We start from the raw sequence: 14,783 nt of genomic DNA, 5'->3' as shown, positions 1-14,783 counted from the left end.
GTGTGGGGCCTTGGGCAAGCCACTTAACTCCATTTGCCTTGCAAAAACCTAAAAAAAAAAAAAAAAAGGTAAAATAGGATCCCCACAATAAGAAGCAATGGTAGATTTCTAGCTTAAGATGTCTTCTTATTCTTCCTTAAGTTCAGCCATGATTCATATGAGCCCAGGCATTCAGCCTATTTCCTCAAATCTTATTCAGAAAGTTTCTGGTCCTCAAGGGAAACTCCAAAGCAAAAGAAGTCTATGGATCTTTCCAGTCTTTCCCTCAGAGTTCAGGTCTGGGACCAGGCAGGGTATCTTAACCTAGACCAATTTGAAGTTGTTATGAGTCTAGAGTAGAAGAAACTATGACTAATTTTTGCTCCTAGAATTGAAGGATTCAAGAATGGAAGTAAAGTGAAGAAACTAATGAAAGGGGAAATTGTTCCCATTCCATACCTTAGCTCTCTCCTTAGTTCTAAATTCATTTCAAATTTTCTTTAAGAAGGCAGCCTGGTGTGATAGAAAGAACACAAATTTCTGAGTCAAGAGATCTGGGTTTGTGGGAGTGGCTAGGTGGCGCAGTGGATAAAGCGCCGGACCTGGAGTCAGGAGTACCTGGGTTCAAATCCAGTCTCAGACACTTAATAATTACCTAGCTGTGTGGCCTTGGGCAAGCCACTTAACCCCATTTGCCTTGCAAAAATCTAAAAAGAGAGAGAGAGAGAGAGAGAGAGAGAGAGAGAGAGAGAGAGAGAGAGAAAGAGAGAGAGAGAGAGAGATTGAGAGATCTGGGTTTGAATTCTAACCCAGATATTTACTTATTTATGTGACTCCAAGTAAATGACTTCACCTCTTAAAATCACAATTTCCCCATCTCTAAAGTGAAGATAAAGATATCGTACTTATACTTAGGAGAAAAATGCTTTGTAAAACTTACAGTAATTCCATATCCTAATTTTTTTTGTCAAAACACTTGGAAAATAGTTTAATGATGTTTACAACAGAAATGAACTGTACAGTTCATATCCTAATTTTCTAAGACTCTCAGGCTTAAGCTAGCTCATGATTTATTTGGACAATATCTTCTGCCTATTATCATTATCACTACTATTTCCATTTTTTATTTTATTGAATATATATTCAATGAGTATTTGACCTTTTCTGGCAGTGGTTATTTTAACTACTGTTCAAAAGATGGAGTAAACTTATGGAAACCACTTCCTAGCAGGCATAAAACACTTACAGAATTCACTATGAATTCTTTGGGGGTTTTTTTTTGGGGGGGGAGTTTGGTTTTTTGCAAGGCAATCGGGTTAAGTGATTTGCCCGAGATCACTCAGCTAAGTAATTATTAAATGTTTAAGATCAGATTTGAACTCAGGTTCTCCTGATTCTAGGCCTGGTACCTTGAATTCTTGTGTGACATACATGATCAGACTTTATCTCTCACCAATGATTTTCAAAATACAAACCTATCTCTGATTTTAAAATGAAATTTTTAAAAAAAAATGATTAATACTATGAGAATTCTCTTCACACATAGTTCTTAAGGTAGCTTAATAAATAAAAAGTTATTCCTGGGGTGGCTAGGTGGCGCAGTGGATAGAACACCAGCCCTGGAGTCAGGAGTACCTGAGTTCAGATCCAGCCTCAGACACTTAATAATTACCTATCTGTGTGGTCTTGGGCAAGTCACTTAACCCCATTGCCTTAACCAAAAAAAAAACTTAAAAAAAAGTTATTCCTGCATTAAGTTCTCAGTGTGAGCAGAACAGGATGCTTGGTGAACACCACACCAGCATCTCACCCTTCCCATGCCTTTATTCCAAACTCAAGAATAGGATTAAAGGCAAAATCTTAATCTGAACCTTTAGGGAGTTTAATATTAAGGCTTCCTCAAATACAAACCTACTGGTATTTCTTACCCTACTGGTTAACAAATCACCTTCAGGTGATTTCTGATAATGATTCAGTCTGTCACTATGCCTTCGTAATAGGTTACTATTTTATTTTCAGTGAAAGAAAATTGGAATTCTTTGAGCATCTGAGGTTGAAATACATTTTTGGTTGTTTTTTGTTTCATTTTTACCCTCCGGAGGTTGACAGAAATTTAATCTGCTTGCATCTCTTTGTCTGCACTAAATTCGACAAGTGTTGTAAAGACCCCAGGATGTCCCCAACGCCTTGGGAGATGTTTTAATGAGCTTTTCAGAACTTTGACTTACTCTTTTTCTTCCTGAGAAAACAGGAAGTTTAGTTGGCCGAGAGGAAGCCCACTCTAATCCCCCGAGATAGCCTTGTGGTGGGGTGGGTTCTTCAAACGCTGGCAATGGGGCCTCTGCCCTGCTGGAGACAGACTCTGAGAATCTCAGTCACAAAATGTTGGTTCCCCAGACACCACATGATAATGAAAGGAGAAGTCATATGCTTAGAGAACAAAAGGTCTGAATCTCTCCCAAGTCCCAGATTCACTCTAACAGTTTCCTGGAAATGACAACTGGGAACCTTCTCCTTGTTCCTTCAGCTGAACAGTCTTCCAGAAACCCACTGTTGGAATCAAAATTAATGCTCTCAGTGGAAATGTGAATACTCACTTCTTTTCTGTTCCCTTCATAGCTTGAGCTCTTATCCCTTTGATATATATCTCAGCATATCCAATAGGGTCTGAACTGGCCATGAAACTAAGTTCTCTTATCTGCTATTGGAAGAAACATAGAACTCCTGCATCATGGGGCTTGCATGTAAGGCAGACTTCTTCATCACAATGGTTCCTTGCCTGGTTCTCCTAAAGAACCTAGAATTTGAGAGAACTGTATTCATTTCTCAAGAGATCTTTGGTTTGATTTCCAGCAGCTCTGCCTAGGACTGCCTGCCTTGCCTGCTTGCCAGAATCCAGGCACTATCAACTTGGGCTTTGGAGGAGAAGCCTCTCATCTAATTAGGGTGTTCCAAAGTGAACTTGGAGCTATTTCCAGACACACAGGTCATTCTCTGTCTTCCCTTGCTCTGAACAGACAGCTCCCCTAGTGCTTAGACTTCATCTCTCTCTGTCTTTAAAGGTAAGACTACCTTTGGTCACCAGAACCAGCTACCTGGGGAAGGTTTCCCTTTCTCCCCAGAGTTTTGGGAACTTCAGAAGCCTCACCTTGTAATACAATGTAAGAGCAAAGGGACAGAATTAATTTCAGATCCATAAATTACCCTAAAAATCAGAGGAAAAGCAAAAAGGTATGAAACTTCAGAGTCTAGAGATTTTCTTTTTGCTTCAAAAAAGAAATAAGGAGGAGTAGCTGGATATCATAGTGGACAAAGTACCAGCCCTGGAGTCAGGAGGACCTGAGTTCAAATATGGCTTCAGACACTTGACACTTACTAGTTTCATGAGCCTGGGTAAGTCACAACCCAAATTGCCTCACAGAAAGAGAGAGAGAGAGAGAGAGAGAGAGAGAGAGAGAGAGAGAGAGAGAAAGGAAGGAGGAGAAAATGGTAGGTCATTGAATGTCCAATGTGTCCACCCTATCTGGTGGAGGTACATGAATGACTTGTGACTTCTCAAGTCCTTACCTAGCAAGAGGATCATCCATCAATCTTTGCTCAAATTTCCTGGATATTAGGTCAGTTCCCTTAAATAAACAGAATGAACCTCATAACTTTAGATCTAGTAGGCTTTGTGAGAAAAAGTACTGCATGAAATAAGCCAAGAGTGAAGCCATGGATTAAGCAATATTTTCTCTTCTGTCTTGTTTTTTTCCCTCTTCTCAGTCCTATCTGAACTAAGCCAGCAGCCAGGCAGCATGACTTGTGTCAGGCTTTGCCAATGGAGGTTCATAAACTCATTCCTGGGAACAGCTGAGCATCTCTAGCAAGCTCAATTTCACAAGTTACATTTCTATGAATTATGTCTCTGTAGACTCTATCTCCATGGGTCAGGTATCCCATTTATCTCCCTTTATAGTATCCCTTTCATTTATTATACATACATTTTCAAAGTAGTTTTCATAGATTCTTCTTATACTTGTAAAATACTAAAGACTCCATTGGTGTTGAAAGACAGACTCATTTGGCCCTTGTTCTGCATCAGATAGATAGATAGATAGATAGATAGATAGATAGATAGATAGATAGATAGATAGATAGATTGATAGATTGATTGATTACATCTCTGTAAGCAGTTATATGTCCATAGGCTATGTTTACATAAATCATCTAGGTATCCATAGGTCATCTGTCACTGGCTTACCTGTTTGCAGGTTTTTGAATTATTTTGACTTTTAAGTGGAGGCATGCTGAAGATGTGGGAAGCTCTGAAGCTTCATACGAAACTTGGCATCCTCTTTCTCATGACTATGTAACAGTATATAAGATCTTTAAACTGTGTGTACAAACTATGTGAAGACTTTGGCACCATTAGCAGCATTGGCTTTTGCCACATCATATCCTGAGGTTCCTTCTCAGCAGTATGGCTTTTTCCAACAAAGTGGGCAGAACTTTATCTGACCCACTATGGATTTCCAGGGAAGTTGAGTGGGGCTAGGTGAAAAGCCCACGTGACCTATGAACTCAGGACTGATGACAAAGAATCTACAGCTCAAGAGGCTATGGGTGATATATCCTGTTTTCTGAAAGTATTTAATCATATCCATGGGGTCCTAATAACAAACTGTACCTGAAGCTCTCAGAAAAAGAAGATGTGGAATGAATCTTGGTAGAACAGGTATCCCACTATAGTCAAGTGTTGAGACTGGGGAATAACCAGTGTTTCATTTGACCAGTAAGAGTTGAAATGTGTCCATGAATGAATAAAGGTTACCACACAGATGGTGAAGGAAACTAACATACCTACCCATGAAAAAGATCTTGTTGGTCTTTTATGAGGAAAATATTTATTCCCAGCTTATAATATGCAGCATATATTACATATTGGACTTGATATAATATAGGATAAGTAAAACCCTCAGTAATCTGCTATTTACATTCAATTTATGCTTTGCTTATATTTTGAAACATGTCCCAATGTACCACAGAATAGGTAGAAGGATATGGTTATGCTTCATTCCTCCCACCACCACCATAAGCCAAGGGCAGAAATCTGCTCACAGTCTCTAATAATAATAGTTTCATTTTTTATAATGCAAACTACATTGTTCACTGAAGTTTAGAGATATATAGTGATCACACACTTAACAAGTACTGGAATGAGAACTGAAACTAGGTCTTCTAATTACAAAATCCTCAAATGTTCAAGCCACTCTGCTGTCCTGCATCATTAGAATAATGCATATATGCAGATCCTCACAATGACTACCAGTTTGGAACTTGTCTACCTCCTAAAGTTCTGTGTAGTTCAATAACATGTAAAAACCACTCCTAGTTTCAACAGGATTACAGTTCTGCTTTTCCTGGCTCACAAATTCCAGTTTGGTTTCTTCTCTTGGATTCGTGCAGTACGCTTGCAGCCTGGTGCCAGTATCCTTGCATCTGGAAGGACAGCCCATTCATAATGCGCCTAAGTCGAGTAGCATTGCAGCCAACTTGGCCACAGACATGGGAGGAAAAAGTCTGGCACAAAGATCCCCTTTTTATTGTGGTTGTTTGTTGCTTCCAGTTGTGGAGAGAGCAGGGAGGGAAGGGGGCCTGGTTCTCCTGGCAGTGCCTCACAGAAATGTTTGCTTTAGATGAGTGATCTAGCCAACCCCAGCTCACCGCTTATGTCTTCTTATAAAGCCTGCTACCCAACATTTGAAACACTTCCTGGAAAATATAGTCTTGTTGTTTCTACAGTAGGAATGCCTTCATTTGTTACATTCTCCTTCTTTAGTCTGGGATGAAGTCAGGGACCTAGAAGAAAACAAATGAGTAGGAATGTGTTTATTTCTAAGGTCCCTAGGAGAAGGGTTTCTCAGTAAAGATGAGCTTATCTGCTCCAGGGAAGAAATAGAATTTTGGAAAGCCATAAATCCATAGATTTTTAGGATACAAAGAAAGGAATTCTGTAAGCTATGTAAGGTAGAGTTTACCAGATCTTGTAAATAATAATGGCAATTATTCTTATTCTTATTAACAGTGATAATAATAAAAATATACTCATGGTTAAAACTTGAATGCCCCCTCCCAAAAAACAAACATGAATGCCTTCATTTTACAATTAATGAAACTATGTCCCAAAGAAGTAAAGTGTCTTTCTAAAATCATCAAAAATGTTTATATGAGGCTGTCAAAAACATAATCTAAAATTCTCCCCTCTCCCATTCCCCACCCCCCCAATTGAGAACGCTGTCAAGGATTAGAAAAAAGACTCAGTTTGAGAGTGCCATCGTTTGGGAGTCAGAAGAACCTAAGTCCCAAACCCAGGCTCAATCACTTATGAGTTGTGTAACTCTGGGCTCATCACTTGATCAGCCTGTCTCAGTTCTCCCTCATTTGTAAAATGCAGATAATAAAAGCTCCCCCTTGCAAGGTTGCTGTGAGCATCAAATGAAATAATATTTATAAAGTGCTTAGCTTGGTGTCTGAAACATCATAAACATTATAGAAATGTTACCTATTGTCGTTGGTGGTGGTGGTGTTTTGTGTCACAGTGGGCAAAGCTCCCTTTCTGGCCACCATTAGTGCTGTCATGGGATAAAGCCTCAGTTATCTTTGGCTTCTTCTTCTTCTACTTACCCTCCAAATCTAGTCATTTCTCCTATCTGGTATCCCTCAGACTGCTTTCCCTTCTTGTGACATCTAGCCTAGTCTAGACTCAAATCTCTTCTTGCCTAACTTCCTAGCTAGTCTTTTTACCAATCATCTCTCCCCTTCTAAGTCACCTGCCCATACCACCAGTCTTCCTCAAACAACTCTTTTCACCCTCGTTCTGAAATCCCCAGGGGTTTCATATTGACTTCCAAACTGATCATGTGCCTTAGCCTGACATTCAGGATCTTCCCTCCTTTGGCATGTCCTCCCAAACCCACCTTTCTCTCATCTATTCCCAAAGGGGCCCCTCTCTACTTATCTTTATCATCCCCAATTCTTGGCACACTGTCAGCCTTGCTCCCTTATTCCTGATGACCCCTGTACCCAGGATTCCCTCCCTCTGCTCCACAATCTAATTCAGACCAACATATATGTCAATCAGCAAGCCTGTATTGAATCCTGATTCACGGCACTGGGGATACAAAGGAAGATAAAAACAGCCCTTGCCTTCCATGATCAGAGAGAGACAGATGTGAGAATAACAAGACAGATACCAAAGGTAACCTCGAGGTCAAGGACAGAGGACTAGAAAGGTCTCCTCAAGCTGAGGCTTGAAAGAAGGTGGAGGTGAGATAGGAAAGCATTGCAGGCATCAGAGGCAGGAGGTGGAAAATGGAATAGAAAATAATATGCACTAACATTTATATAGCTCTTAGTCCATGCTAGGCACTGTGCTAGTTAGTCTTTTTACAATTATTGTCTCATCACCTCTTGGGGTTTAAACTCATAATTAGGGGTGGCTAGGTGGCACAGTAGATAAAGCACCGGCCTTGGAGTCAGGAGTACCTGGGTTCAAATCCGGTCTCAGACACTTAATAATTACCTAGCTGTGTGGCCTTAGGCAAGCCACTTGACCCCATTTGCCTTGCAAAAAAACCTTAAAAAAATAAATTCATAATTACCTAGGGAGGTAAGTGCTATTATTATCCTCATTTTAGAGAGGAGGAAACTGAGGCAAAGATTAAGTGACTTTCCTAGAGCCACACAATTCATAAGTGTATAAGGTCAGATTTTTTTAATTTAATTTATATATTTTGAATTTTACAATTTTTCCCCTAATCTCACTTCCCTCCCCTAGCCCCCACAGAAGGCAGTCTGTTAGTCTTTACATTGTTTCTATGGTATACATTGATCTAAGTTGAATGTGATGAGAGAGAAATCATATCCTTAAGGAAGAAACATAAAGTATAAGAGATAGAAAGATCAGACAATAATCAGTTTTTTTTCCCTAAATTAAAGATAATAGTCCTTGGTCTTTGTTCAAACTCTACAATTCTTTCTCTGGATACAGATGGTATTCCCCATTACAGACAGCCCCAAATTGTCCCTAATTGTTGCACTGATGGAATGAGCAAGTCCATCAAGGTTGATCATTTCCCTCATGTTGCTGTTAGGGTGTACAATGTTTTTCTGGTTCTGCTCATCTCACTCAGCATCAGTTCATGCAATTTTTGTACAAGTGATATTTTTGCCCTTTTTCATCATCTCTTCAGGGACCAGGAGTGTGGTATTGCTGGATCAAAGGGTATGCACATTTTTGTTGCCCTCTGGGCGTAGTTCCAAATTGCTCTCCAGAAAGGTTGGATGAGTTCACAGTTCCACCAACAGTGTAATAGTGTCCTGGATTTCCCACAACCCTTCCAACAATTATCATTATCCTTTCTGGTCATATTGGCTAGTCTTAGAAGTGTGAGGTGGTACCTCAGAGTAATTCTACTTTTTAAGGAGTTCTTTTCTTCAATGAATTTTTGTACATCATCTTCCATTTGACCAATACTGCTTTTAAAGGGGTTCTCTTCAATCGATTTTTGTGCCTTTTTTTAACCATTTGACCTATTCTGTTTTTTAAGATGTTTCTTTTCAGTTTTTTTATTTTGCCTTTTCTTTTAAACCAACTATTGACTCTCTTTTTTCATGCATCTTCTTGCATCACTTTCAATTATTTTCCTAATTTTTCCTCTACCTCACTTATTTTATTTTTGAAATCCTTTTTGAATTCTTCTAGGAATTCTTTTGGGGACCAAAAAATGGCATTTTTTCTTTGAGGTCTTGCATGTATTTGCTTTGACATTGTTGTCTTATGAATTTGTGGTCTATTCTTCCTTATCACCAAAATAGCTTTGTGTGTTACCTTCTTTTTTAGGTTTTGTTCATTTTTCCAACCTATTTCTTGACTTTTAATTTTTTTAAGTTGAACTCTACTTGTGGTTGTGGAGGGGGCACTGTCCCAAGTGTCAAGGGGTTTTTTTGCATCTGTTTTCAAACCTTATTTTAGGGGTCTGTAAGTTTTCACTTCTTCCAATGTAGTGTGATCTAAGGAGAGATGTGTCATTGCTTTCCTGGCCTATGCTCTGGTCTGTGAGCATCTACAAGCCCTGTTTTCCAGTCTGGCATCGTGACTAGATTTATCATTCCTGTTACTGCTCCTTTTCACCCTGGGACTGTGACCCAGAACTTCATATGGGCAAGGCAGCAAAGTCCTGCACCAAATGCCAGCAAAGGGTTTTCCTTCTTACTAATTTCCCAACCTCCTTAGCTCTGTGAACTGAGAGCTCCAGAAGACACTACTGCCCCAAGACCTGTTGCTGTCTTATTGGGGCACAGTCTGTACCAGACCATACGCCACTCTCCCCAATGTAAACTGACCTTTTTTTAACCAACCTTTTAAGCTGTCTTGGTCTGGAAAAATTGTTTTATTCCATCCTTTTGTTGATTCTTTCTCTACAGAATTCATTGTGAGGTATTATTGTAAAGTTATTTGGAGACAATTAGGGAGACTCAGTTGAGTCTCCCACCTTAATTCTGCCATCTTGGCTCCATCTCCACTTGTCCCTATAAAGAATTTTAAATGCCAAACAAAATACTATATATTTGATCTGGAGGAATTAGCCAGGAACCACTAGAGTCTATTGAAAAGGAAACTGGAATGGTCAGATCTATACTTCTTTTGAAAAATCACTTTGACAGTTGAAAGGTTGATGGATTGGAGTGAGGAAAGATTTGAATCAGGGAGACTAATAAGAAGGGTTTTGCAATAGTCCAGGCAAAAGTTTATGGGACCTGCCCTAGGGTGGTGGCTGAATAGGATATGTTGTGAAAGGAGACACAAAAACATTTGGCAACATATTGGATATAGGGGAGAGAGATGAGTTTAAATGAGGACTCAGGGGTGACACCGAAGTTAGGAGTCTGGGTGACAAAAAATATGGTGGTGCCCTTGACAATTGTAAGGAAGTTTGAAAGGGAGAAGGATTTTGGAAAAAGACAACAAAATCTGTTTTTTCAGAGTACTGAATTTAAGATTCCCATAGAACATCCAGTTTAAGATGTCTAAAAGGCAGTTGGTATACAATTCTGGAGGCCAGGAGAGAGACAAAGGCTGGATAATCAATGGATCTGGGAAGCATCTGCATTGACAAGAGTTGAAGCTATGGGAACTAATGAGATCACCAAGAGAGAGCATGGGAAAGAACATGGCCCAGAACATAGCTTTCAGAAATACACAGAGTTGGTAAGATCATAGGATGAATCAACTAAAGAGACTGAGGAAGATTGGTCAGACAACTAAGAGGAGAATCAGAAGAAAGCAATGTTAACAAAGACTCAGAGTGGGGAGAGTATCCAGAAGTAGAAGATGATCAACAGCATCAAATGCTACAGAGGTCAAGAAGGATTGAAACTGAGAAAACACCATCAGATTTTGACTATTAAGAAGTTATGCATAACATTGGAGGGGGTGATTTTAGGTGAAGGATGAAGTTGAAAGTCAGATTGCAAAAAATTTTAAAAGGGGGCAGCTGGGTGGTGCAGTGGATAGAGCACCGGCCCTGGAGTCAGGAGTACCTGAGTTCAAGTCCGGCCTCAGATACTTAATAATTACCTAGCTGTGTGGCCTTGGGCAAGCCACTTAACCCCATTGCCTTGTATAAAAAAAATTTAAAAGAATGAGAGGAAAGGAAGTGGAGACATAAATTATAGATTGCTTTTTCAAGTAATTTAGCCTTAGAGAATAAAGAGATTTAGGATGATAGTTCATGGGGATGGTAGGATCAAATTGGGTAGGGATATTAAGGATAGGAGAGACATGGGCATTTTTGTAGGCATCAGGGATGGACCTTGATAGGTGGAGATTGAAGATAAGGGAGAGAATGTAATAGATGAAAGTAAAGACAATCTTCTGGAAAAGACAGAAATGGATGAGATCAGTAGTGCATATAGAGGGCTTGATCTTGTCAAAGACCATTTTCCATTAAAGACTAGAGTGGAGGAGCTAATAGAGGAATATATCTGAGTGATGTGAGATGAGAAGGGAAAACAATAGGTGGCCTCAAATTTTTTGGTCAATTATGAAGCAGGTTTCTCAGCTGAGAGTACATCTGGAAAGGGTGGGGAGACAACACATACATATGTATATATAAATAAAAAAAATGCAAGGAAATGTGAGTGGAAGGGAATCAGGAAAGACTGTCATTTGAGCTGAGTTTTGGTGTCCTCTATGAAATCTTTCCCGATGAAAGTTTGATCCTTCTCTTCCCTAACTTGACCTGTATTTACAGCCTACATCACATTACTAGTATTTAGTATTTGCTGACTTGTTCTCTAAATGTTTTATATTCCATTAAGTGCTTTGTTATATCAAGGTATTCTACTTGTTTCATTGACTCTCTGCTCTTTGTGGGCAGTAAGTATGTTCTGTAATTGCTTGCTAGACATTGCAAGGGGAATAAAGTAAATGATGAATGCATTGTGGATGCCTTATTAAATGTAAATGAGGCATGGACAAATCAACCTTTTTGTGGAGAAAGGGGGGTTGTTTATGTCCTAGAATTCAACCATAAATAGCATTGAGGCTGAATTCCTAAACACAGCTAGGGTATGATTAACACAAAAAGACACAATGGAATTAGTCTCACTGTGGAAAGTACTAGAAAAAAAGAGCTGGCAATGTTTCTACGTAGTATGGATTGGGCTATACTTGCAGGTATCCAGAGCATGGTGGTAGAGAGACTGTGCCACTGGACTCCAGCCTTAGTGACAGGACTCAAGCTGTGTCTGCAATCAATGTTGAGGAACTTCTGGTGAAAGATAAAATCAAAAGATAGCAGCTTTTGTTCTGAGGACTGGACATTGCTTTGGTGGCTGTAAACTGAGCACCATGGATAGAATGGGTGTGAAGAATGTTAGCCCATTACCAATAATAGATGCTGGGGCCCTTGCTGACACTTGTGGAATCAGCTAGAGGGCAAAGGAAAGTATCCCATGAGCTTACTTAGACAGACAGAATGTCTGTGTCTAGTTATCTTCTTGGCCTTCCTGCTGCCTATGGTTTCATACCTCCCTGATGATTTACATGAGAACCAGCATATTCTGTTCTCTTCCACCCTTTTCTTTTTTTTTCCACTCTCCCAATTGGATCTAGTGGTTGAGTTAGTGTCATAGCCAAAATCCACATTGAACTACTATTGATAGGTAATTTCTCTCTGACAAAGCAAGCATTCTATTCCAGAAAATTCCAGTAAATCTCTTGACTTACATTTTCATTATGACTTTTCTTGGTTAAACTCTATCAAGATAGCATTAAAGTCAAGGGCAGCTAGGTGGAGCAGTGGATAAAGCACCAGCCCTGGAGTCAGGAGTACCTGGGTTCAAATCCGGTCTCAAATACTTAATAATTACCTAGCTATGTGGCCTTGGGCAAGCCACTTAACCCCATTTGCCTTGCAAAAAAAAAAAAAGTTGGGGCAGCTAGGTGGCAGTGGATAAAGCACTGGCCTTGGAGTCAGGAGTATCTGGGTTCAAATCTGGTCTCAGACAATAATTACCTAGCTATGTGGCCTTGGGCAAGCCACTTAACCCCATTTGCCTTGCAAAAACCTTAAAAAAAAAAGATAGCATTAAAGTGGAGGAAGAAATTTTCTGTAATTTCTGAAATTTTCTGTAATTTCTGAAATTTTGTAGTACCAACCATTACCATTTCATTGAACACCATCATCCCTGATGTCAGTCCTAATGTCAGAAAATTATGCAAACTGAAATTCAGTGAATGAACATGCTACTATCAATATATGAATATAAAGTATCTTACGTTAGGATTATAGAAGTAGAAAGCAAAAAAGGAACATTTTGAAGTTTAGTGTTATCTTGAGGAGGATTGGATCATTTCATTAAGGTCTTTAACAAAAAGTAACTTGTATGTGGTTCATTTTTCCTAATGGTGTTCAATAAGTTTGTGATTGACTTCATTTCTGCCATCTAGGGTGTCAGACATACATTCCTAATTCATTCTAACCTTGCTAGACATTTTAATCAAGTCACTTCCCAGGCTGTGCTTAAATATTTCCGGTAAAATATGTAGAATGCTATCTACTACTGGGGAATATTATTATTAATAATAATGAGCTCTTGGTCCCTAGGTCCTTGTAAGAGAAATATACTCTGCAATAAATTTGTAGTACCCCTGTGTTTTTTAATGCTATTTTATTGATAGCTTTTGTTTTTATATTTCCTTCATTTCTGAATAGATCTTTTTTCCTTAGTGATTGTTCCCTTATAGCAAAATTAAAATAAAACACTTCAGCAAAACAAACCAATAGTTCAATCAAATCTATCAATATGTGCAGTATTCCATACTCATTCATCTTCTACCTCTGCAAAAAAAAAAAAAAAAAGGGAAGGAAGGTGCATTTTCTCAAATCTTCTCAGATCATTATATATTACAGAGCTTTTAAGTTTAGTTTTTTTTCCCTGGTTTCTGGTCACATTGCATATTGTCTTCCCAGCTTAATATCAGAGCATATAATTCGTGCTGTACTTGTCTTAATTATTTATATTCATTTGTTTCTTATGGTACAATAATATCCCATTATGTTCATGTACCACAATTTATATAACCATATTCTACTAGGTAGGCATTTATTTTCAGTTCTTGTTTCTATAAATATTTTTGATGTATGAACCCTTTCTTTCTTAGATCATCTTGGAGCATATACTTAGCAGTAGAATCTCCATGTTAAAGGATCTGGACATTTAGTCACTTTTTTAACATAAGTCTAAATTGTTTTTTTGAATGGTAATATTAATTCATAGCTTACCTATAGTCTCTTCCTGTGTGTATCTTCCCATAGCCTCTCCAACATTAGCTATTTCCATCTTTTGCTGAGAATTTCATCATCCTTTAAACCAGACCCTCGGATTATTCTCTCACTAAAGCAAATGTATAGTTCCATTAAATGGCCCTCTCATGAAAAGAAACATTGACATTGAAAATAAAGAAAACCACATTTTTATTAGATTTTGGAATATAGTGTTTATGTTTTCATAAATCATCCTTACTTTATTCTGCATTCCTTTTATTGAGGAGGGAAGGCTTGGATCCTTGATTCCATTGGTATAAGAAACTTCTCTAAGAAAACTCTAGCAATGTAGATGAGCACTTGTTCTACAGTTTATAGTCTTAGAGAGTTGCCTGAGGCACCAAGAGGTTAAGTGAAAGGTCCAGGTCACATAGACAGGATGTGTTAGATGCCAGACTTAGGATCTTCCTGATTCTAAGGCCAATTCATGATCTACTATGTACACTAACTATACCTTAGGCCCACAGACTAATAATAATCCCCGTCAGCAAAAGACCTCACCATTTGCTTTACTGAGGGAATAAAGGTCATTTACAATGAGCTTTCACCCCCTTCTCTACTCTATTTCCAAACTCATTAACATCACCCACCATTCTCTCCTCATTTTAGGCTAGAACATGAGTGGAATTGGGAAGTCCTGAATTAACTTCCACATTCTCATAGTACCAATTAGAATTTTTATGTGTCAAGATTTTGTGGAACAGACTTGGGGCAGATTGAATTAACCTTGGTCCCAGATGGATTGATCTGGGACCCTCTATGAACCCTTTTGGGAAGGAAGATAGAAAAACTATTTTAGAATTTTGTCAGGGAATTTTCCTGCCAATGATTCCTTGCTGGTAACTTGTACATATTTTTACCTCCATGAACCTCTTTTTAAGCATCTCAGGAATTGCTTTCTCCTAAAGATTGTTGGATATAAATTATTTT

At 38.7% G+C, this 14,783-nt stretch overlaps 1 protein-coding gene and 1 long non-coding RNA gene across 8 annotated transcripts in view; one reads left to right on the top strand and one right to left on the bottom strand.

The window, feature by feature from the left end:
• EXD3 (exonuclease 3'-5' domain containing 3) overlaps nucleotides 1-14,783 on the top strand; it is a 441,427-nt gene that overhangs the window by 313,491 nt on the left and 113,153 nt on the right. The window lies entirely within an intron of this gene.
• Nucleotides 5,541-14,783, bottom strand: part of LOC141505090 (uncharacterized) — a 54,485-nt gene continuing 45,242 nt past the window's right edge. The window contains exon 3 of the long non-coding RNA XR_012473542.1: nucleotides 5,541-5,820. This is a non-coding gene — a long non-coding RNA (uncharacterized LOC141505090). The remainder of the gene's footprint in view (nucleotides 5,821-14,783) is intronic.

Source organism: Macrotis lagotis, chromosome 1, assembly GCF_037893015.1.
Source record: "Macrotis lagotis isolate mMagLag1 chromosome 1, bilby.v1.9.chrom.fasta, whole genome shotgun sequence".
Classification (NCBI taxonomy): Eukaryota; Metazoa; Chordata; class Mammalia; order Peramelemorphia; family Peramelidae; genus Macrotis; species Macrotis lagotis.
Note: the sequence above shows the minus strand (reverse complement) of the source record. Positions and strands in the feature narration are given on the sequence as shown.